This window comes from Molothrus aeneus, unplaced genomic scaffold, assembly GCF_037042795.1.
Source record: "Molothrus aeneus isolate 106 unplaced genomic scaffold, BPBGC_Maene_1.0 scaffold_35, whole genome shotgun sequence".
NCBI lineage: Eukaryota > Metazoa > Chordata > Aves > Passeriformes > Icteridae > Molothrus > Molothrus aeneus.
This window is the reverse complement of record NW_027099016.1, coordinates 833,023-856,149: the sequence shown is the minus strand read 5'-3', so window position 1 is coordinate 856,149 and position 23,127 is coordinate 833,023. Positions and strand designations below refer to the sequence as shown.

Sequence of the window (23,127 nt, the reverse complement as noted above, 5' to 3'; positions counted from 1 at the left end):
AAGGACCTTTTTTCTTTGTGTTTTTGCTCTCTTAATACTTTCAAATCTGGTGACAACATTGAAATTCTCCCAATGCTGCATGGTCCTCCCTTGGCATTTGCAGGAATGCCGTGCCAAATTCTGTCCCCACAAATTAAAAACAACCCACGTGGCAATTGCACTGGGACCTGGATTGATCCTTTGGCTGTCGTCACAGTGTGATTGCACCAAGCTGATGCGTTTCTATAATATTCGTGATTTGGTGTGACATCAACACTTTTGTTTGTCCTTGACACATTCGAAATTTCGAATTTCATGCATAGCTCCATTGTTGTGGACCCAAAAATTTCCAGTTCCTGCGGTTCGGTAGAAGCCACAGGTAGAAGATGTGTCCAAGCACACCATTCATTCACAGGATCTTTGATGACCTGCGAAATCTCCATTGGAGAATGTCCTGGAATTGGCCATTCGCCCACTGGCAACCCAACCATGCATGCTGTGAATGGTTTCCCTGGTTTCGAATGTGTCAGGCAGATACTTTCTAAATTTGCTGCCTGGGCTAACACTTCCCAAACATTTTGTTTTGGCTGATTGATGGGTAGATTTGCTCCATTGCTTAAAGCAACAGATGAAAGCATGAGCATCATGAAGCTCACGACTTCACCCTTATAAAATTTCATTGTCATGCTCCCACTCAAAGCCACAAAGGAAAAAAACCCCCAAAGTTTTTATTCTTTTCGTCCCTCTTCCGAGTCGCTGCTCACAACTTGAGTTTCTTCCTCCGTCTGCGTGCTCGTTTTTCTGCCTCTGGGATCTGTGCTCTCCTGCTCTCTTCCCCGAAATGGCTTCACGTGTCGCGCTGACACCCACTTCAGCCCTCGCCCTGTGGAAACACAAGCGAAACCCTTTCCCCAAGTGATTAGTTTGAAAGGACCCTCTATTTGTCCTGTCTCTGGGTTTCTGATCAAAACCAAAGGATTGTCCCTTAGTTTTGCCTGAGAGCTGTTTGAAAAATGCCTCACGATTGGTGGATTGGGTTCAGAAGATGAACTGTTAAGAAAATTCAACACATACAATGCTTTGTTTAACTTCATGTGTGGTGTCGCCTCTGGCTCCCCCCTTTTCTGCCTGTCTAAAAGGGATTTCAGGGTGTGATGTGTTCTTTCAATGATTGCCTGACCTGTGGGTGAATGTGGAATGCCAAATGTGTGTCTGACACCCCATCTTTTCAGGAATCTGTCAAGCACCCTGCCTGTATATGTTGGACCATTATCTGTTTTTATTTCTTGAGGCACACCTAATGATGCAAATGCTTGTAAAAAATGTCGACAAGCATGTTCTGCTGTTTCCCCTGCATGTGCTGAAGCAAAGACTGCCCCTGAGAATGTATCTACTGACACATGAACATTTTTGAGTCTCCCAAATGATGGATATTTTGTGACATCTGTTTGCCACAGCTGAAGACTTTGCAGTCCTCGTGGGTTGACTGCTCCTGTTGAAGCAGGTGGCTGCACAAGCTGACAGTCTGGACAAGCACTAATGATTTCCCTCGCCTGAGTTTTTGTGAGACGAAAGGATTCCATCAGCGCCTGCGCATTCTGATGAAAAAATGCATGACTCAGTTGTGCTTGCTCAAAAATGTCCGGAAGTGTTTGTGAAATGGGCATTGTCAATCTGTCTGCCTGAGCATTCCCTTCCGCTAGAAATCCTGGAAGTGTTGTGTGCGCTCTGATGTGAGTGATGAAATATTCTTCTTTCCTGCTTTCTAGTACTATTTTCATGCTCACTAGATAGGAATATAAAACTTCATTGCTGACTTCTTTCAAGAGCGAACCTTCCAATCGCTTGACCACACCTGCAACATATGCAGAGTCCGTGACCAAATTGAGAGGTTGTTGGAACAACTGAAATGCTCGGACAACAGCTGCCAACTCCACAATTTGTGTAGAGCCTTGAACCGTCTTCACGTTTGATTCCCATTCCCCTGTCGTTGAGTTCATCCACGTGATCACTGACTTGTGTGTCTTCCCTGAGCCATCAGTGAATACTGTGATCCCGTCCAGAGGTTCTTCACTTATTTTTGGCTTTGCTCTGTAGCATATTTGCAATTGCAACATTCTATGTTGTGGAAAATTGATTGTGCAAGCTCCTGGAAAAGCTAACAATGCAATTAACAAATCTTTTGATTTCTGCATCGCCCAATCAAAATAATCTTTTTTCAAAGGCAGATAAATCTTTGAAAATTCTCGTCCCGCCATTGTCAGCAATCTTGTTCTCCCCTTTATGATGATCTGTGCTGCCATCTCCCGTTTCCCGGGAGTGGTAGAGGATTCCCTTCCACGTCTGTCTGGGAAAAACATTCTTTCACAGAGTGTCTTCCTCTTCCACACTGCGCACAAAGTGGCTTTGCAGGCTTTTGTGTCTGCACTTGTGTGTGTGCATGTGGACAATTCTTTTTCAAGTGTCCAAACGCCCCACATTTGTAGCATTGTCCTCTTGATGGATTGCTCTTCTTCTGGATGGTTGCAAGAACTTTATTTATGTTTTCATTCTGTTGTTGGAGTACCTTTTCCAGCATCTTTTCAACTACCTTGTCCTTATCTTCTGACTGCCTCTCCGGGTTTCTTATCTGTTCTCCCCATTCTCCTCTCAGTTCATCCCTCACGATCGACGCAACGTGCTGAGGTGTTCCCACTCTGCTGCATGCCTCCACCATCTCTGCCAAGGATGGCCGTCCTGGCATTGCGCTGATGACCCGTTGACAATCCGGGTTGGCATTGCCGAAAGCTAGACTTTCCATGAGAGGTTCCTTCGCCTCGTCAATCGTCACCTGTCGATCCACAGCTTGCGAGAGTCTATCTATGAAAGATGAGAATGGTTCTGTGGGACCTTGCCTGACGCATGAGAATGGGATGTCCGGAACTCCCGCCAGAGCAATCTGCAAGATCGCTTTGCGTGCTGCTTCTTTGATGTCATTCAACACCCGTCGTGGAAGCCGTGCTGCTTGCTCCACTGGATTGTCATCTGGAGGATCTCCTGCTAGCTGTCCTTCTGTGAGGTTTGCGTTTGGCCCACCTTGATAGCTGGCTCTCAACTCTGTGAGATATCTTCGCCATCTTCTGTCCCAGATAAGACTTTGTGTGTCAGTGAGAATCATCGACACAAGACATCGAATGTCGAATGGCGTGAAATCATACGTATTGAATGTCCCCTTCAGGAGCTGTTTGAAGTACTGCGAATTCAGACCATTGTTCTGAATGGCCTTTGATAAGTCTTTGATCACTTCGTGACCCAACCTTTCCCACCTTGGATTTTGGCCTTGTGCATCATACGTCACTGGCATTATTATGTCTCCTGATCCTCTGATCAAACCCTTTTCTTTTGATAATTCATTTCTAATTTCCCTCCAGTCTATTGGTTCTATTGGCTGTTCTTCTTCCTCCTCTGGAAACTCCATTGGCCATTGCCTGCACAATGGAATCGTGGAGGCTCTTGGTGATCCTTCGTTCCATGTTCTTCGACTTGAGGTCTTCTGTCTTGCTCCTAAATCTGGAAATGAAACTTGAGGCTCTCTTGAACGTGTTCTTTTTGCTGCATCAAAAGACTGCAGAAGATTTCTTGCTGCTTCCGCTGCTGAAAGCATCCATGCTGGAATTCCCTCTCTTGCTGTAATGTGTATCATTTCTTCTTCTTGAGGCTGTGCTTCATCTGAGCTGTCTTCAACTTCATATGATCCTGAAGTTGATGGAATATTATCCTTTTGCTGTGTTGTTGTTGTTGTTTTTGTTTTCTTTAATGTAGCTTTCCTTTTATAAATTGTTGGAAAAAATTGCTGCATTGTCGCAGTTTGGCCAGCAGGTGATGTGGTGGCGCTGTCGAGCAGTTCCGAAATGTCCTGCAATGTGGTCGTCCCTCCACGAGGTGGCGCTGTCGCCTGCCTGGACAACCTTGATGACGACACGAACTCCGTCGCTTCCTGCTCGGCAGACTGCAGCGCTTGCAGCCGTGTTTGAGACCGAGTTTGCATGGCTGTTAACTGAGCTGGCATTGAGGGCTGAATACTTGAGTGTTTCTTTTGAGTGGAAGGGGTTTGAACCATAGGGTTTGAGACTAAAGGCATCGGGCTCGGAGAGGGGGTGGAGCCCCGGGATGTCGAACCCCGAGCGTGGCCCCTCCTCTTCGCCCCAGACGTCACAGAGGGTCGGACCCGCCCCCGACCTCGCTCCGCCGGCACTTCCCGCGCATGCGTGCCTTCGGGGACGCCCCCTGCCTCCCCTGTACTGACGTCACTGTCTCCGTCCCGCTCCACCTCCGAAGTCTCCTCCCTATTGTCTGTTCCTGTCCCTCTCTCCTCCTCCTCTGACGTTGTATCCACACCCCCCGCCGAAGCGCGCAGCCCCCCCCCCGCGGGTGCCCCCCTTCGCGCTGCAATTCGAGCCGATCTCCGGGTCCAGATTTCCGGGTCTGACGTCACCACCGCGCGTCTCCTGCGTCCCTCCGTGGCAGCTCGCTGGAGCTCTGCAGCTGCTCCGCCCTTGCTGCCCGTGTCTGACGCTGCCGCATCGGTTTGAGAGCTCTCCCCGGCTGTTCCCCGAACCTTGCTCGACCCGCGCGCTCTTGGCACCGCGCTAAACGGGGCCGCCGCTGCTTTCGGCGTCGCGCTCGCAAAAGCCGCACCAAAACCCGTGTCTCCCATCGCCTCCACGCCCCCCCCGCCGGCCGCCGCTGCTTCCGCGCCGCCGCGCATGCCGCGAGAGAGCGCATCCCCCCTCCCCGCTTGTTCCCTTTGAACCCCCCTCCCCGACTCTGCCACTTTTTCCACCTCCTCTCCCTCTGATTCCTCAATATCTCTAGGAGAAAACTTTATTTCATCAGGGAGCAGAATGGCATCATCTGTGTCTGAGTCAGAGTCTGAAGCCCCTGCACTCTCTGGAGTTTCAGGGCGCTTTAGGGTTCCCTTGGGTTTTCGGGATGGTGGGACTGAAGGCAATGACATTTCTCCCGGTCCCCTTTTCTCGGGCACCTTTCCCCCCGGGCTAATTGAGATCAGAGCCAATCTCTGCTTGGAGCCTTGCTCTGGTCCCTCCGCCCTTTTGGGACCCGCAACAACTTGTTGCCTGGCTGACCCTCTCAACTGAGTCGAGGTCGCCTCTAACATAATTCTTGCTGAAGACAGCAATTTCAAGGCTGTCTTATCATCATTGGTGGCTAGAAAATATAGGTGTCTGTTAACTTCTTGCCAAAAGCCTACTTCAAATAACAGCCGTGTTTCTGAGTACGGGTAATTACACCGCACCCACAGCAATAATTCTCTAAGCTTTTTCTTTGGGATCCCCCTAGTGTGTGTGTCTGCCACGCCCTGTAGGTCGGACAGAATCTCTATTTGTTCCTGGGAAAGTGTACCCCCCATGTTCTTAATTCTTGACCTTCTCACCGAATTCCTGTTGTCAGAGCAGTCCGAAGGCTCCTGGTCACTGGCCTGCAGGTCACAGGAGATGGATTCAGAGGCGCCTTTCCAATTCCGATCCGGGCTGTCCTGCTACGAACTTTCTTCGTTGGAGGTGGAGTGCGGTGTTCTCTGCGGCCGCTGCGTCTGCAGATTCTGCTGGCTGCTTTCTGGCTGTTTTCCCAAGGAGTTATCAGTGCTCTCCTGGGAAGAGAGAGCTCGGGAGCTGCCCACTCGGTGTTTCAAGGCTGTGCTGTGCAAGAGGTGCACAACAGAGCTCACCGTGGCTCAGCGAGTGCTGCCGGATGCTGCTGGATCGCCGGTTGCTGCCGAGTAGCTCACTGGGTCGTCCGCCGGGTGCCCACCGGGTGCCCACTGGGTGCCCACCCAGGGACGCCAAATGTCGGGTTCGGCTGTCTGTCTCTGCCCCGACACGGGTAGGGTGGTTCTTGGGTGGCACGCGTTTTAAAGGACGAGTCTGGACTCTTCAGCTTTTCGGTCTTCAGGTTGTTTATTATTACTTATCTACAAAATTTTCTGTCTGCCCAACAGAGGTCTGATCTGCAAGCAGTCACAGGCACTCTCTGACCACCCACGGGGCGGTCATGTCTTTTATACTAATATCTACGTACATAATATTTACCTTTATTTCCCAATGCTTTTCATCCATGTTGGCAAGTGCACTTTCACCATAAACCAATCCCCAAATGCCAACATCACCACAGGAGATGGAGGACAAGAAGAAGGAAGAAGAAGGACAAGACACGCCCTGATCCCTCCATCTTGTCTCCATAACCCCCCTGTACCCAAAAACCTTAAAGTCTATATTTCACCCTCTAAATGTGTCTCTTTTACACCTTTTACTCTAAAGTGATTCTCTTGTCCTCAAACTCTTGTTATTTCTGTGGATGGATCAAAATCAAGCCACCAGACACTTCTGGCAACATTCCAGGATTTTCGAGACCCCCAAGGGTTCTCCTGGCATCTCTGGACATCAGGAATGATGTGCTGAGATCCCACAGAGGACACTGGGAGATGTCAGGGTGATGGTAGCAACCCTGTGCCTGCTGGCAGGATCCATCTCCCAATCTTGCCTGAGGCAGGGAAGAGGGTTTAGGGGTGCGAGGGGAGGAACGGGGAGAAGCGGTGTTAAACTGGGGTCCCGAATGTTTCCCAACATTTTCTACAGACTTAACAATAAGGCCAAAGGATAAAATTTCCCCACTGAAAGATCCCCTTTAATTCAAAGAATGTAGAACCTTTTCCCTATATGGTCCCAGAACTCATTAAAATGAATTCCCTCATAACATCAGGAAAATACTTGAACAATCAATGAAGAAAACATTTTAAATCTCCCTTTGAAAAATGAAAATTTTCCCCAACAAGGATTCCTTTAACTTGGGTATAAACTTCCCTGTGTGGGTGGATCAGTTTGGCTCCCATCCCCACACTTCCTCCCAACATCCAAGAGGAAAAGAAGGCAAAGGAAAGACAAAAAAGGGTGACCCCCAAATATAGTACTCACATGACAGTGGGTCAACAAAACCTCTCCAGGTTGTCCGTCAGCTTCAACCAATCTTCTCGCCTCATGAAGGTTGCCGGTCGCCTGTGCGATTCCCCCAATAAAACTTAGGAGTCTCCTCTGGGAATTGGCTGCTCTGAACATGGCTTAACTTCAGTAGCAAAAAAGCTACTGAAGACGCCTCCAGGAATGCTCTGAACAGGTCCCTGTTCAGGCTGCCAGCTTCACAAGCCACAAGCCCATTGGTGGTGGAGCGAGAGGCAGCGGAGCCGTGACCTTCCAGAAGTGTCTCCAATAATGAAGCCGCTCGGTGGCACAGGCACACACACACACACACACACAATCACTGCAACACACACTTCTCTTGTAGAATCACCAACGACAAAGAAATGGGAAGGGTCTTTGTACGGACGCCAGAGAAGGAGGTTTATTCCAGCCACGCACAAAGGGGTCCAGAGACAAAGACAAAAAGAACAGTGGAAGGTCTGGGTTTAAATACAGAGGAAAAGAGGGGGGCGGAGCAGAGCATCAGGGCCAATGGGCTGAGGGCTCAGGGCAGTACAGAGGGGAGACAAGGGGTGGCAGCCAATAGGGTAAAGAGGGTGGGACACTGAGGCAATATGGGGCCAATGGATAAGCAGGGAAGGGAGAACATTCAAGGACATATAAATATAAGGAAAAAGGGAGGGAGAGGCCAACAGTCCAACCAGGGAGGTAGAACTGGGTACATTTGCATATACAACAAAGCATCCTGGAAGAGGGTCTGCTCAATTGCCCTGAACAGGGGAGATTTCTCCAACGTGGGGTCTGTCTGTCTGTCCAAAGGCCTATAATGGCCTTTGTTCTGTAGGCCCACCAGCCTCCACAGATGCTCAGTGGAAAAAGGGGTTAGAAGCTTTGCTTGTGAAATTTGTGGGACATGCAAACTAGAATATTGCAGCCCTCATGACTGACCACCTGGCCGGAGAAGGAAGCCACTCAGACCCTGTTGGGCAAACCCACATTCCTAGTGAGGCCCTTGAGGGTATTACTGATGCTGTGCATAGCACATTTTTAAAGGTTCCTGATGCTGTGACCCCCCAAAAAGTATTTACTTATGTAAAGCAAGGACTGGTGGAGCCTTATATGCAATTCAATGGCTGCTTGAAACAAGCTCTTAAAAGACAAATTGAGAATGACATTGCCAGACAGGTGTTGCTTTCAAAATTAGCTGTTGAAAATGCTAATGAGAATTGTAAAAAACTTCTGAAGTCCTTGTCTAAGGAGGAACCCACCCTGCTGTAAATGATAGAGGCATGTAACCACCTGTGTGCCTTCAGCATAGGGCAACCGTTACTAATGAACCTTACTGTGGGCGCTGGTATAGCAAATGCCTTTGTGTGGAAGGGGCCAACAGCGGGCCTGTTAGCTAAAGGAGTGAGAAGAAAGGTAAGAAGCAAGAAGTTGATAAGGAGCTCTCTCCAAGGCTGTAACTAAGGACACCAAGAGAAGTGAGGAATTGAAGAAAGATAAGAGGAGAACTTTGCAGCTGGATGAAGTATTTTTAGAAAGTTAGTTGAAGTCACTGTAACTTATCCCCAATGATATTATGTTGATTTATTGTGGCCAATAGTTAGGGTAGAAGAAATACAAACAATTAGAAAGGGTATAAAATGTCAGCCATGTTCGATAATAAAGAGTTGCCATCTGAGACTGCTTGTGGTCTCTGCCTTGTGTCATGACTGCCTTGAAAGCGACATCTGGTGACCCTGATGTGATTCAACACCCTTAAGAACATACTTGGTCTGGACCCAAACGGGGTCCTTGCGACTGGCAAATGTGACTCACTGGGACGTAGTGGGGGAGGCGGCGTTGGTGCAGCTGAGAATGGCAGGTGGAAGCCACAGGGAAGTCCAGACCTGATTTTCTCCTATCAAGACACCTGGAAGTAGGTGAGCCACCAACTAGTAATAATGGGAAATAATTTATGTAATGAAGTAGAGACTGTTTTGGCTACATGAAAAGTTTTGTTAAGAAATAAGGGAATTAATACTTCAGACTATGCCCTTCGTAGTATATTGCTGTGGGCTAAATCACAGGATTTTGGCACTGATCCTGACACAGCATTTAGTGTTAAAGCATGGGAAAAAGTCGGGGACAGACTGTAGGAAGTCATCTGAGTGGGAGATAAAACTGTTGTTGATCTAGCTGTTACCTGGGGATTGCTTTTTGAGGCATTAAAGGAATGGAAAACCGAGCGAGAACAAACAGAGCAGGACGTGGATGAAGAATCGGGGTTGATAACAGAAACTGATGAAGGGGATGAGGCAGAGGGGGCCTCTGATGGGGAACTTGGTGAATCTATCCTTGAAGAAGGTGCAGGTGCCATGCAAGTTACCAAGCAGGCTACCAAAGCTTCCAGGAAAGCTGCCAGAGCTTCTGGGCTGGATGCCAAAGCTTCTGGGACAGCTGTCAAAGCTTCTGGGCAAACTGCCATAGTATCTCCTTCTCAGACTCCTAAACCTCTTTATGTCACAGCTGCGCAGCAGCTCGCAATGGTGCCTGTATACACCACACCACTGCACCAGGTAGCTGAAATGTCTTTAGCAGAGAGAGAAACCCAGTCTTCTGCCCCCCTGCTTCCCTCTGCTCTAGCCCAGCCATCTGCCCCTTCGCTCCCCTCTGAGCTGCCTGAACAATCTGCAAGGTCGTATCCTCCGTTACCTGACAGTGACAGCGACAGCGAATCAAGTGATGAGTCTCCCGCAGTAACATCAGAGTTGGGGCAGGGAACTATTGACAGGTCACCTTCTAATAGCTGTAGCCCTACTGCCCCATGGACTTTGCCCCCACATCAAGTAACTGGGCTTCCTTGACAGCCTCAGTGTCCTGGGTTGACTATATGATGCTTTTATCCCCAATTATGTTATGCTGAATAATAAGTTTTGCACCTTATATGATGTTGAATAATAAGTTTTGCACCTTTAAGAGTGTTCCAGAGAGTGAAGCAGCGGGAGAGAAGAAGCAGCAGTTTTTTTTCAGACACCGTACTCACTCCTCCACATTTCTGCTCCTGGACTGTTGTTGTCTGCGGATGGACAGACAGTGGGACAGAGCTCTCTTTTGCTTTTAGTTAGTTTTAGCTAGCTGAGGCAAAGAAGTTCCCTACTGTGGGGACTTTTGTTTTTTTCCCTTTTCCTTGGAGCTCTTGAAACCTGCTCTGGACTGAACACCCAGGGGAGCACGGGCAGCTGCATCTGTGGCCCACCAGGCCAGGCCTGGCCTGCAACATTTCCAGCACCGGAGGGACTGATCAGAGACAGAGTGAGCTGAGCCGCAACCCGGGGAGGGACTTTCTCAGTTTGTCATTTCTTTTGGAGTGGCAAGAGATTTTATTGTTTGATATTGTTAAGGTTTTATTGTTTAATAGACAGGTTTTTTCCACCTTTCTCCAAGGAGGTATTTTCTCCCAGACCAGTTGGGGGGAGAAGAGCAGATTGGATCTGCTTTCCTACTGGAGCTCCTTTGGGGGATTCTCTCCCAAATTTGCTCTAAACCTGGACACTCAGGAGTTTTGGGAATTTGTTAGGAAGAAAGCAGCTGAAGAAAAGAATTGGGACATGATAGAAAGATTAGGTGCTCCAAGAGTACCTCAGGATAACAGTGCTAATGCAAATGTTACCTGTGATAACCCTATCTATGGCTTTTCCAGGTTTTAAAGCAGCTCCTGGAAGAGGGCAGGATGACAGTCATCACGTCTTTGCCTGGAAGGTTGTGCAAGATCTCCAATCGAAAGTGGCTCAGTATGGCATTAATTCCTCAGAGGTAATGCAATTAATATGTGTAATTAATGCAGATATGCTTGCACCTTATGACATCATGCATATTGCTACTATTTCATTCCAGCCAATACAATACGGTGTATTTCAAGAAACTTGGAGGCGAGTGGCTGAGCAGACAGCTGTAACAAATATGCAGTTGCCTCAACACGACCCTCATCATGCTGTGGATGTTGATGCCCTACTGGGCACTGGACCTTTTGCTAACCCAGATTCACAGGCAAGGTGGGATCCTTCAATTTTGGCACAAGCTCAGCAAATTGGCACAAGTGCTTTAATTAAATCAATGGAAATGGCAGCTCCAAAACAGAGATATGATACTATACAACAAGGGATGAGAGAACCATTTTTGCAATTTGTGGAAGAGCTTGCTGCAGCCATTGAAAAACAGGTAGATGATGAATCTTTGCAACACAAATTCTGTATACATTTGGCTAAAGAAAATGCAAACTCAGGCTGCAGAAAGATTATTGACACTTTACCTGGGGAACCCACATTGCCTCAAATGATTACTGCTTGCTTGAAAGTTGGTTCAGTAGAGCATAAAATAGCAGCTCTTGCTGCAGTTCTAAGACCTTCATCGAAATGCTATAATTGTGGACAGCAAGGGCACGTAAGGGCACAGTGTAATACCCAGAAAATAACATCTAAGCCAAGCGCAAACAGCAATGTTGTGTGCAATTGTTGTGCTAAATTTGGGCACTATGCTCAACAATGCAGGAGTAAATATCATGCAAATGGTCAGCTGTTGCAGGGAAACAAGAAGAGGAGCGCAAATGGGCATGTGGGAAAACAAATACCCCAAGAACCACAGCAGCAAATATGGGCCTCCCCAGCACTGCAAAGCCAAACATTTGTGAACATTACTCAGGGGCAACAAGTGGGTCTGCAGGGATTGATATACCCACCGCTGACACAGTAACCATTCTGACAAAAGAAATGTGCAAAGTGCCCCTCGATTCCTATGGTTGAATAGGACAGGGATTGAGTGCATTTTTGATAGGAAGATCAAGTACTACAATTAAAAGGTATTCATGTGCATTTAGGACTTATTGATGCTGATTATTTAGGACAGATTCATGCTATGGTATCCATTGATGACCCTCCTGTCACTATTCAGAAAGGAACTTGCATTGCTCAAATTGTACCTTTTGTGAGTTCTGTTCTGAATACAGTGGACTGAAGTCACGGCACAGGAAGTTTTGGATCAACAGGGGTACCTCAAGTGTTCTGGGCTGAGAAAGTATCAGAGAACCATCCAGAAAAGACATGCATCCTCACTGCCAGTGGATGTCATCCAGGAACCATATCATTAACAGCCTTGATTGACACTGGAGCAGATGTCACAATACTCTCGTGACTTTGCTGGCCTCAATCGTGGCCTCTCACTCATGCAAGTTTTGGACTTCTGGGGTTGGGTGGTGCTACAACAGGTGGTTTGTCAGCCATTGTAATTAATGTGAAGCATCCTGATGGCCAACAAGCTAACATCAGACCCTATGTTGCCGATGCTCCTCAAAGTTTGTGGGGATGACATTGTTTATCTCAATGGGGTGTCAAAATACGTATTTTTAATAGGGGCCACTGTGATGCAGGGCAATGAATGTCCAGTTGTAGCCTTGATATGGTTGACAGATGAACCTGTCTGGGTTGGCAACCTCCATCACATTAACGTTACTTAAGTCATCAGTTCATTTGCTTCCCACAGGAGTTTTAGGACCATCCAGGCAGCGTATGCATGCATTGTTTTTAGGTTGGTCATCCATCTCTTTGATGGGACTTTTTGTTCTCCTTGGGGTTTTAGACTCTGATAATGAGATTATGATCATGGCCTGGACACTCCAACTGCCTTTCACTGTTCCCCAAGGAACTTGAATAGCTCAACTGATTTTATTGCCCCAAACCATGAGCATACCTTTTACAGACGTAATATGAAAAAGGGGATTTGGGTCTACTGGAACACCCCAAATATGTTGGGTACAACCTATACTAGAACAATACCCCACATGCTGGTGTACCCTGACATTAAAAGGGCAAAAGATAACACTTGACAGCCTCATAGACACAGGGGTTGAAGTTAGTTATCTCTCAAGACAAATGGCCCTCACAGTGGTCCCTTGCTAAAGTTCTCCAGGCACTTTCAGGCATTGAAGGAAGCAGCCACAGCTGTCAAACCCACCACTGGATACAGATCAAAGGGCCCGAGGGACACCGTGCTCAATCATACTGTTTGTATTACCAGTACCAATGGTACTGTGGTGGGGGATGTTCTCTCCCAATGGGGCTTTAGGATTCAATCAGCTTTTTAAAGGGGGCCGTTGGAGAGCAACACTTTAAAACTAACCTGGAAAACAGGGAAAATAGTTTGGGTGGATCAATGGCCCCTACCATTGCAAAAACTTTGTGTATTAACAGAGTTGCTCCAACAACAACTCCAGAAAGAGCAATTTGTCCTTTCTAACCGTCCTTGGAATTCTCACATGTTTGTTATCAAAAAACAAACTGGCAAATGGCACTTACTCCATGATCTTTGAAAAATAATGCAGCTATGGAGGACACAGAGGCCTTACAGCCAGGTCTCCCATCTCCTACCATGATTCCCAAAAATTGGCACTTGACTGTTACTGATTTAAAAGATTGGTTTTTTGATATTCCTTTACATCCTGATGATGGTCCTAAATTTTCCTTTTCAGTTCAAAGCACAAAAATGCAGGCACCCTTAGGCACTATCACTGGATAGTTTTACCTAAGGGCATGAAAAACAGCTGTACTATTTGCCAGAGGTATATTGCTAGGTCCTCAATTCTGTTCATCAACAAATGCCTAATGTTCTTTTGCACCATTCTATGGATGATATTTTTGTAACAGCTGAACAACAGGAAGTCATGGAGAAAGCCTTAGTTAGCCCTTGTCACCAAAGCTGTAAATCAGGCAGGGCTTTGCATAGCTCCCAAAAGGTACAAAAACATCCTTCGTGGAGGTATTTGGGGTGGTGCATTGGAGTCTCTTCAATTTCTCCCCAAGCTCTTCAAATTCAGACAAATATTTGCACCTTACATGATGCACAAAAATGTTTGGGAACAATCAACTGGGTGCACTCCTTGTTAGGGAATTCAAATACAAAGCTAAAAGTCCTTTGTTTGAATGATTAAAAGGAGATTCAGACCTTTTATCACCTAGACAACTTACATTTCAAGTTCAGCAGGCGCTGCAATGCCCAGCTGATGTCATAATAAACCAACAAGCTGCACACTGGGCACCTGAGCTGCTTTTCTTTTTAATAATCTTGCATCCAGCAAAACAGCCCCATGCCTTGATGTTTCAATGGGACCCCAATGCACCAGACTCTTTGTTTATCACTGAATGGATTTACTTACACCCCAAATTACTAAAACCATCAGTACCCAACATGAAATGATGACCCAACTGGTTGTTAAGGCCTGACAGAGACTCGTTTCTCTTGCAGGAGGGGAATTTTCCACTCTTTTCCTACCTTTAACCACCTTTTATTTGAATTGGATAGTTCAGGGATCAAGGCTCTTCAGATGGCCTTTCCTGAATTCAGTGGACAAATCTCAATACATCCTCCAAAACATGAGTTGTTTTAACAGCTTTTAAAAGCTTTTTTTAAGCTTTTTTTTTTTTTTCAATTGACAGAGAAACCCAAGAGGAGTGAGGTTCCACTTCAAGCCTTAACAGTATTCACAGATGGTTCTGGTCACTCTCAGAAATCTGTGGTAGTATGGAGAGACCCCTCTTCTAGTGGGTCTAATGGAGAGCAGATTTATCCATATCTGAGTGGTCCCCCCCAATTGTTGAACTTGCTGCTGTTGTCAGAGCTTTTCAAAAATTTTCTGTTCCTTTTAATCTGCTTACAGATTCAGCTTATGTTGCAGGAATAGTGATGAGAGCCAAAGCATCAGTTTAGAAAGAGTTGAAAATTCACAACAATTTTATTGGTTGCAGCTCCTTGTTTTTTCCTTAGAAAATTGAACATTTCCTTACTTTGTTATGCATATTTGTTCACATACAGACCGTCCCAGATTTTTAGCTGAAGGGAACAGGCAAGCTGGCCTTTTAACTGTCTGTACAACAATCTGTTCTACCTAATAAGATAGAACAGCCTAAATTGATCCATTTGTTTTTTCACCAAAATGGTGTCACTTTGATTTGGCACTTTGGCATTAGTAAAGCCCAAGCTTCAAGAATTATTGCTGTTTGTCCTGGCTGCCAATGGTGCTGTTTTCTCTCTATTGCAGGAAGTATTAATCCCAGAGGGCTTCAGAGCCTTCAAGTCTGGCATCAGACGTTACCCATTTTTACTGAATTTGGTCATTTAAAATACATTCATTCCTCTATTGATACCTTTTCTGGTGCTCTTTTTGCATCTGCCCATTCAGGGAAAACAGCTTACGATGTCTCTAGACACTTCACTGCTGCTTTTGCCACTCTTGGTATACATCTGAAGTGAAGACAGGCAATGGCCCAGTTTATATTTCCCGTCGAGTTGCTAACTCTTTTGACTTACGGGGAATTATGCACAAAACAGGTATTGCTCATTCCCCAACAGGCCAATCTGTCACAGGCTCATGGCTCCCTCAAACATCTCTTGGTACAACAGAAAGGGGGGTCAGAGATGGAACCCTGCCAAGAGACTGCAGAAAGCCCTTTATGTGATCAACTTTTGGAATTGTTCTTTGATGGACCCCAACCCACCGATTGTTTGGCATTTTAATCATGATTCACAATTGCAACAAAAGGAAAAAAAACCCTGCATAAGTGAAGGATCCAGAATCTGGTAAGATATTGGGGCCTTATCCTTAGGCCACCTGGGGTAGAGGTTTTGCTTGTGTCTCCACAGAGAATGGTCCCGAGTGGATTCCAGCAAAGAATGTGAAGCCGTTTTTAAGAATCTTTGAGTGCATCACCTGAAGATTCACCTTGAACACCAACATTGGCGGAGAACCCTTGTGAACAGGACCTCACCACCACACCAGCGCCCGTTTAACCTCTAACAGACTTATGCCCTTGGGAAAATGGTTAAGATTACCCAGTGGTATCAGGGTTTACAGGGCTAGGAAAACTTCTGGGGGATTGGAGACTTGGTGGATGGATAAAAAATTTAGTTTAAATAGGCTTCTATGTATTAGGCATTGTATTATGTATTGTTATGGTTATTCCTTGTATTTTACAGTGTGTGAAAAAATTAATAGACAAGACACTTAAGAGTGTATTTTTGTTTGAATGGATAGGGGGAGGTATGGGGAATAAAACAAAAAGTACAGTGGAACTGATGAAGGGGCCTGATATCTTAGGCCTGATTGAGCAGAAACTGTGGGAGGGACAGACACAGATTAAGGCTCCCTGGGCAAGAGGGGACCAAGAAACAAGATGTGAAACTTAGTGATAAGATAATGTTACCAGGTGACCTGATGTCCTGAAGAATGTGTAACCAATGGGAAATTGTTACAAAAAATGGAGCCCTATATAACTACCATACAAGTAAAACCCCATATAAATCCCTGGCATACTCAATAAAATTGGCTTCTGATCTAAACTCAGATGTCCCGTCTCTCCATCATCATTAACCCCCCTAGGTGGGGGGAAGATGTTGGAGAGATTCCTTTCCCTTCTCTTTGTCCTGATGTGATTTGGTTTGTAAATAAATTCACTCCCTGTGCCCAGGCTGGGTCTGTTCTCCCTGTGGCAGTGCTCAGGGTGGGATCTGTCCCATTCCTTCTCTCAACTCCCAGGCCTCTCCACAGGCAACAAGAGAATGCAATGAACAAGGATCAGCCAATCAGAGAGAGCAGTTCTGATGACTCACCAGTTGCTGGGCAGACCCACAGCACCCAGTGTTCCCTGGCCCCCACCCTCCCTGCTCAGTCACAGCCCCAATCCTCCCTGCGCAATCACAGGAGGTCCCAGTCAGGTGCAAGGCCACGGGAAGGGGCTGCGGCTGCCACTGGCTCAGGAGCTCTGAGGGCAGAAAAAAGGGGGTGACACCGGGATGGGGGACACTGGCAGGGCTTCCCTTAATGGTGCCTCCATTTGTGTTGGCCCAAGTGAGAGCTTCTGGAGAATCTCTTCCCACACACAGGACACTCATTGGGCCTCTCCCCAGTGTGGATGTGCCTGTGGGTGACGAGGGTGGAGTTGTGCCTGAAGCCCTTCCCGCAGTCGGGGCAGTGGAAGGGCCTCTCCTCAGTGTGAATCTGCTGATGTACTGAAGCCCGGACAGACAACTCTTCAACTAATTAAAGTTGAAAAGAAGGGTATTTTATCGCAGTTCTGGACATATAAGGAATCATTTCCAAATGGATGTGCAAGGAGTTGCAGACTCCTGCTCTCTATTTATACAGAAAAGGTTTTACATATCCAAGCAGTTTCTAAGGATGCATAATACATAATCATTATCTGCCCACTTTGTATTATAATCAGCTGAATACCTAATATGTCTGCGCAATTGCGCTGCCTTAATTGGGTCTGTGGGATTTTGAAATAAGGGAGTGGGCGTATGTGAAGAAGAAAGCTCTCTTCCTCATGGTAAACTCTTCACCCATGGCGAGTTTGCAGGACTTTTTGATCTGCTGGTCATGGTCCAAGCCTCTCCAAACTGATTATTCTTAAGGCAAGATATTTCTATGGTCTCTGCTCCTCCACAATTGCTACATCTATCCCTGTCACTCCGAGCTTTACTTTCTAATAGATTTGTTACTCTTTCACTAACCTATGTGATTTTTGCTAGCTAACATACCTTCTTAACTAATTTTAAAATCTTAACTAAAATATGTAATCTTCTACTATCTCAGTTATACTCCCAGCTGGCCCCTTGACTCATCCACAGTTTTCAATTATCGTAAATACATTTCCAGCTGATCCTTTGACTCATTATGATGAGATTGGAGCTGCTCAGAAACCACTTCCTACACTCGGGACACTCATAGGTTCTCTCCCCAGTGTGGATCTTGCAGTGATTGATGAGGTTGGAGCTCCACCCAAAGCCCTTCCCACACTCCCCACACGTGTAGGGCCATTTCCCCATGTGGATCACCTGGAGCCAGATCACATCTGAGCTCCAGAGCTCCGACTGAAGCCCTTCCCACATTCCAAGCACTTGTGGGGTTTCTGCCAGCCACGAGTTGTCTCCACCACCTCTGAGTTCTGAATGAATCTCTGGCTGCCTTCTGGACACAGGGGGCATCTTTCCTCCTCACAGCTGCCGGGGCTGGGTTTGCAACCCCTCCTTGTGTGGGATCTCCAGGGCTTTTCCTCCCCATTGGATTCCAATGCCATGGAGCTGCTCAAAACGGCCTTTTCCATGAGGTTCTGCAGCAGGGATTTGCTCTCCCTGGTCTCCGTCTGCAGCTCAGTGCCTGGGGAAGGAAAGGAAAGAAAAGGAGAGGAAGGAATGAGGAAGGAAGAAGGACAGAATGAGAAGGGGAAGGAGCTGTGGACAAGGACAGGATGGGATTTGCCTCTGTGCCAGAGGGAAGGGGAAGGAGATCCCCCCAGTTCATCCTTGGCAGGATGGCATTGGTAGCGGGGTTGTCCTGCAGCCAGAGGAAATGTTGGGCTGAGACATGAAACAGAGGAGAGGGGGAAAGGGGCAGTGACTTCCTCCTTGCCTGCCTCAGTGTCCCAGGCCATCTTCCTTTTCCTCGCAGCCTCCTCCAGCTCCATCCAGACAAAGATTGGGATTGACAAATCCTGGCTTGGGGGAAAAACAACAGGTGAGGCCCTTGGTCCTGCTTCCCAAGTCCAGCTCAAAAAGCAACTGCCCTGTTCACAGTTGGATGGGCCCAGACCCTGCTCATCTCCAGCCTCCCCCACCCCTCCAGGCTGACAGGATCCCCCAGCTCCAGGATTGGCCTTCGTTGCTCTCCCCACTCTGATGCCAATCAGAGCCCCAATACCAATGTCCCCCCCAATTGGTACCACTGCCCCAGCCAGTACAGACAGTTTGCCACAGGAACCTTCCACAGTTCTCCAAAGGGGCATCTGTGTCTCACCCTTGGGGCCCTGCAAGATCCAAACATCCCCTTCCCTGAAACAAACCCTCCCAGAGATCCTCCAATGGATTTGGGGTGAGTTCCCCCTCCCCACTCACCTGTGAGATCTGGGGGGATAGGTGCTGCCAGGGCCAGGGGAGCTGCAGACTCAGCGGGCGAGTGGGAAAACAGCGTGGTTCTGCTGCGGCTCCTCCTCTTTCTATTCTTCTTCCTGCTCTTCCTTTGCCCATCCTCCGCTTCTTCTCTCCCTCCTCTTCCTATTGCTCCTCCTCCATGCCCAATCCAGATCCTCCTTTCACACCCTTCTCTCTCCCATGGCTGCAGCATTTGGGTGGAGGGAAAGCCCCATGAGCCCCCCAGGGATGGGCAGGGGGCTTGGGAATCCACCCAGTGCAGATCCATTCCCCTCCAGAGCCCCAGGGAATCACTCCAGGGATCAAGCGATGGGGACACAGTGGGATCCCCACGGAACCACCCTTTTTCTATCCCATCCCCAACTTTCCCTCCCCTCTCCTATCGTTCCCCCAACCCAAGGACCCCTCCCAACTCAATCTGGGGATCCCATCCCTCTCCTACTCTGAATCCTCTTTTTCCCTGCACTCCCACCCCTTTCCCATCGTGCCTTCAGCTCCACCTCTCGTCCCTATTTGGTTTTGCGGGATGCAGGTCCCTCCTGCTCAGTCTGGGGGGTCACATCCCCCCTTTCCCTCAATTCATGCATCTCCTGGCTGCTTTTTCCTGGGAGCAATCCCTCAGTTTTGGGACTTTTGGGGTGTAGTTTAAGAGTGTGACAGCTCTGTCTGGCTTTCCCCTCCTGTTGTGGCTTCTCAGCTGCCCCTGACACCCTGGGGGTGCTGGGATTTTCTTCCTGGGGACAAAGATGTTCATCCCCTTCCAGGAGCCCAATGCCCGGCTGGGGCTCCAGTTCAGGGGGTCCTTGAGCAGCTGCCCCAGAACCTCCCCCAGGGTCTCCCAGCACAGCCAGAGCCACTTGGCCTGGGGTCCCCAAAGGCCTCAGCAAGCCCCAAATCCCTCCCAGGAACCCTCAACTCCCTCAAACCCAGCATCCCCCACATCCCCTGCAAGTTCCCCCCATGGCACCAGCCATGGCCATGTCCCCACATGTCACTGGCCATGTCCCACCATGTCCTCACCCACGGCTGTCTCCCCACCATGTTTCCATCCCTGTCATTGTTCCCCACATCTCCATCCATGCCTGTGTCCACCCACATCCCCATGAATGGCTATGTCCCCCTCCATGTCCATGTGTCCCCCAACTGGTTCAGGAAAAATAAAATACCTCTTTGAAGAAAAGTGGAAAAAACTGTTTATTACACAATAAAACCTAAACAATATTAAACAATAAAACCTCTTGCTGCTCTAAAAGAGAGACAAACTCACCAAGTCCCTCTGTGGGCTGTAGCTCAGCTCACTCAGTCCCTTATCAGTCCCTCTGGTGCTGGAAATGCCGCGGCCCAGGCCCGGCCTGGTGGGGCACAGGTGTGAGCTGCCCGTGCTCTTCTGGTGTTCAGGACACAGCAGGTTTAAACAGGTCCAAAGAAAAGGGAAAAACAATCCACGGTAGGGAACTACTTTACCTCAGTTAGCTAAAACTAACTAAAAGCAAAGGAGAGCTCTGTCCCGCTGTCTGTCCATGGCAGACAACACAGTGCAGGAGCAGGAATGTGGAGGAGTGAGTGCAGTTTCTGAAAACAAATACCGCATTTCTTCTCTCCCTCTTCACTCTCAGGACAAGTCTTAAAGGTACAAAACTTATTATTCAGCATAAACAGAACAGACTGGGGATACAAACATCATATAGTCCACCCTGAACATACCTTCAACACCATTCAGTACTCCCTGATGTCACCAGAAGATAGGATTGAATGCAAAAGATTTTATGGGGTTGAAAGTCAACAAATCTGCCCTCCCCAAGGAATTCCCATTGTAGGCCTGTGTCCCAATGGATGTTCCTGCTGCTGGGTTTATCTAGCTGCCCACAGGGAACCAGGAAGATGTGGAGCCTCCAAGCCAGGTGTCTTCCCAACACGGATCACCAGGACCATGGATCACCAGGGCTCTGCCCAACAACGCTCACTGAGGATCATCCAATGTAGATCGTCTCATGGGGGACAGAGCTGGAGCAGCGCACAAAGCTCTTCCCTCACGTGGGGCACTCACAGGACTTCCCTTAGTGGTGCCTCCGTTGGTGTTCTGTCAAGTGAGAGCTCTGTGAGAATCTCATCCCACACTCAGGACACTCGTAGGGCCTCTCTCCAGTGTGGATGCGCCAGTGGATGGTGAGTTTGGCGTTTTCCTTAAAGCCCTTCCCACAGTCGGGGCAGCGGAAGGGCCTCTCCTCTGTGTGAATCCGCTCATGTTTGAGGAGATCGGAGCTCCTGTGAAACCTCTTCCCACACTCAGGACACTCGTAGGGCCTCTCCCCAGAGTGGGTGCGCTGGTGTTTTCTCAGGTCAGAGTTCCACCCATAGCTCTTCCCACATTCCAAGCAGGTGTAGGGCCGTTCCCCCGTGTGGATGACCTGGTGCCGAATCAGGGCTGAGCTTCCTCTGAAGCTCCTCCCACACTCCCCACACTCAAAGGGCTTTTCCCCAGTGTGGATCTTCTGGTGTTCCGTCAGGTGGCCCTTCTGGCTGAAGCTCTTCCCACACTCCCCACACTCAAAGGGCTTTTCTTTTCCCCAGTGTGGATCCTCTGGTGTTGGATCAGGATGGAGTTGTGGCTGAAACTCCTCCCACATTCCCCACACTCAAAGGGCCTCTCCCCAGTGTGGATCACCTGGTGCTGCCTCAGGCTGGAGCTCCAGCTGAAACATTTCCCACATTCCAAGCACCTGTGTGGCTTCTCCCTGCCATGAGGTTTCTCCACCAGCTCCAAGCTCTGGCTGGATCACAGGATGCATTCCTGGCTCATGGGGGCTCTTTCCTCCCCAGAACTCCCTGGGCAGGGTTTGCAGCCCCTCTTCATGACATACATTCAGGGCTTTTCCTCCTCCTCCATCAGGCCACACCCTGAGAATTAAAAATCCTGGTTTGCAGAAAAAATCAAGAGGAGAGCAGCTTGGACTGGGAAAACCTCCATGCCCAAGTTCATCTGGTAAAGTCATTGGGCATCTTGTGTCTGAAAGAACCTCCAAAATACCATGATTCAGCACAAAAATCCTCTAAACATCAAGATGCAGATCAAAAACTTCCCCAACGTCAATATTCAGCAAAAACCTCCTTCAAAATACAGAGATTCAGCCCTCACAAAAAACAAAAGCACCAACATTTGCCCAGTAAAGCTCAGAAACCCCAAGATTCGGCCTCTGTGAAAATCATGGATTCCCCCTCCCCTGGTCACCTGCTGCATACGGACAAAGCTCCTGGGGCTGGGGGGGAGGCTGCAGATACAGGGAGGAGTAGAACCGTGTGGTGCCGCCTCTTTCTGCTCCTCCTCCTCCTCCTCTGTTCCTGCTCTTCCTCACATTCTTCTTCCTCCTGCTATTCCTCCTTCTCCTGCACAATCCCACCTTTTCCTCCCACGTCCAGGGTTTCACCATTTTGTTCCTCAACCCTGCTTCTCCTTCCCTTCTCCTCCTGCCCCAGGCCCAGCACCCGCTGCCGGCTCCCTCTTGCCCCCAAACCCACAGCATCCCACGGCAGGAGCAGGGATGGAGCTGGGGCAGGTCGGGCTGGGGCAGCGCTGGGCTCCCGGCCGCTCCCGCCCGCACTCGGTCCCCACTGCAGCCGCTCCCGCCAGGACAGCGCGGGGGGGCCCGGCCTTGGCGCTGCCCCACTCCCACCTCCCCAAATTCCGCTCGAGGGGGGCGCTGGGGCCGAGGGGGGCGCTGGGCGCAGGTGGGGAACGCTGAGAGCTGCGGGTCTGCCTGGCAACTGCTGAGTCATCAGAGCCGCGTGCTCTGATTGGCTGAGCGCTGCCTGAGGGCTGGGGCTGCAGCAAGGCGGGGACACCCTGCTCCAGGGGGGATGTCCCACAAACGCGGGATCCCCATGAAAGGAAGAAGAGGAAAGTGTCTTTACAATCAGATGCTGTGAATCTGCTGAGAGATACACCCAGGAACTTGTACGTAAGGAAGCGACAGGAGAAGCCATCAGTTTAAGAAAATGTTGTTGACTGATGACACAGACTGCTGCTCAGCCAAGGTCCTGCCACATTCATGAACTTCGAGAAGAAGAACAACAAAGACTTCACAGAGCCATGAATATCGGTTGCTACACAAAAGTAGGGAGCATGTCAAGGGGATATGTAGTAAGTGGATTGGGAAGTCTCTTCCTCTCAAGTACACCACCCAATGAGGAAAGGAAGAGGGAGATGCAGCTGGGAAAA

General features: G+C 48.5%; 1 pseudogene; it reads right to left on the bottom strand.

The window, feature by feature from the left end:
• LOC136570588 (zinc finger protein 850-like) overlaps positions 1 to 23,127 on the bottom strand; it is an 82,257-nt pseudogene that overhangs the window by 51,909 nt on the left and 7,221 nt on the right.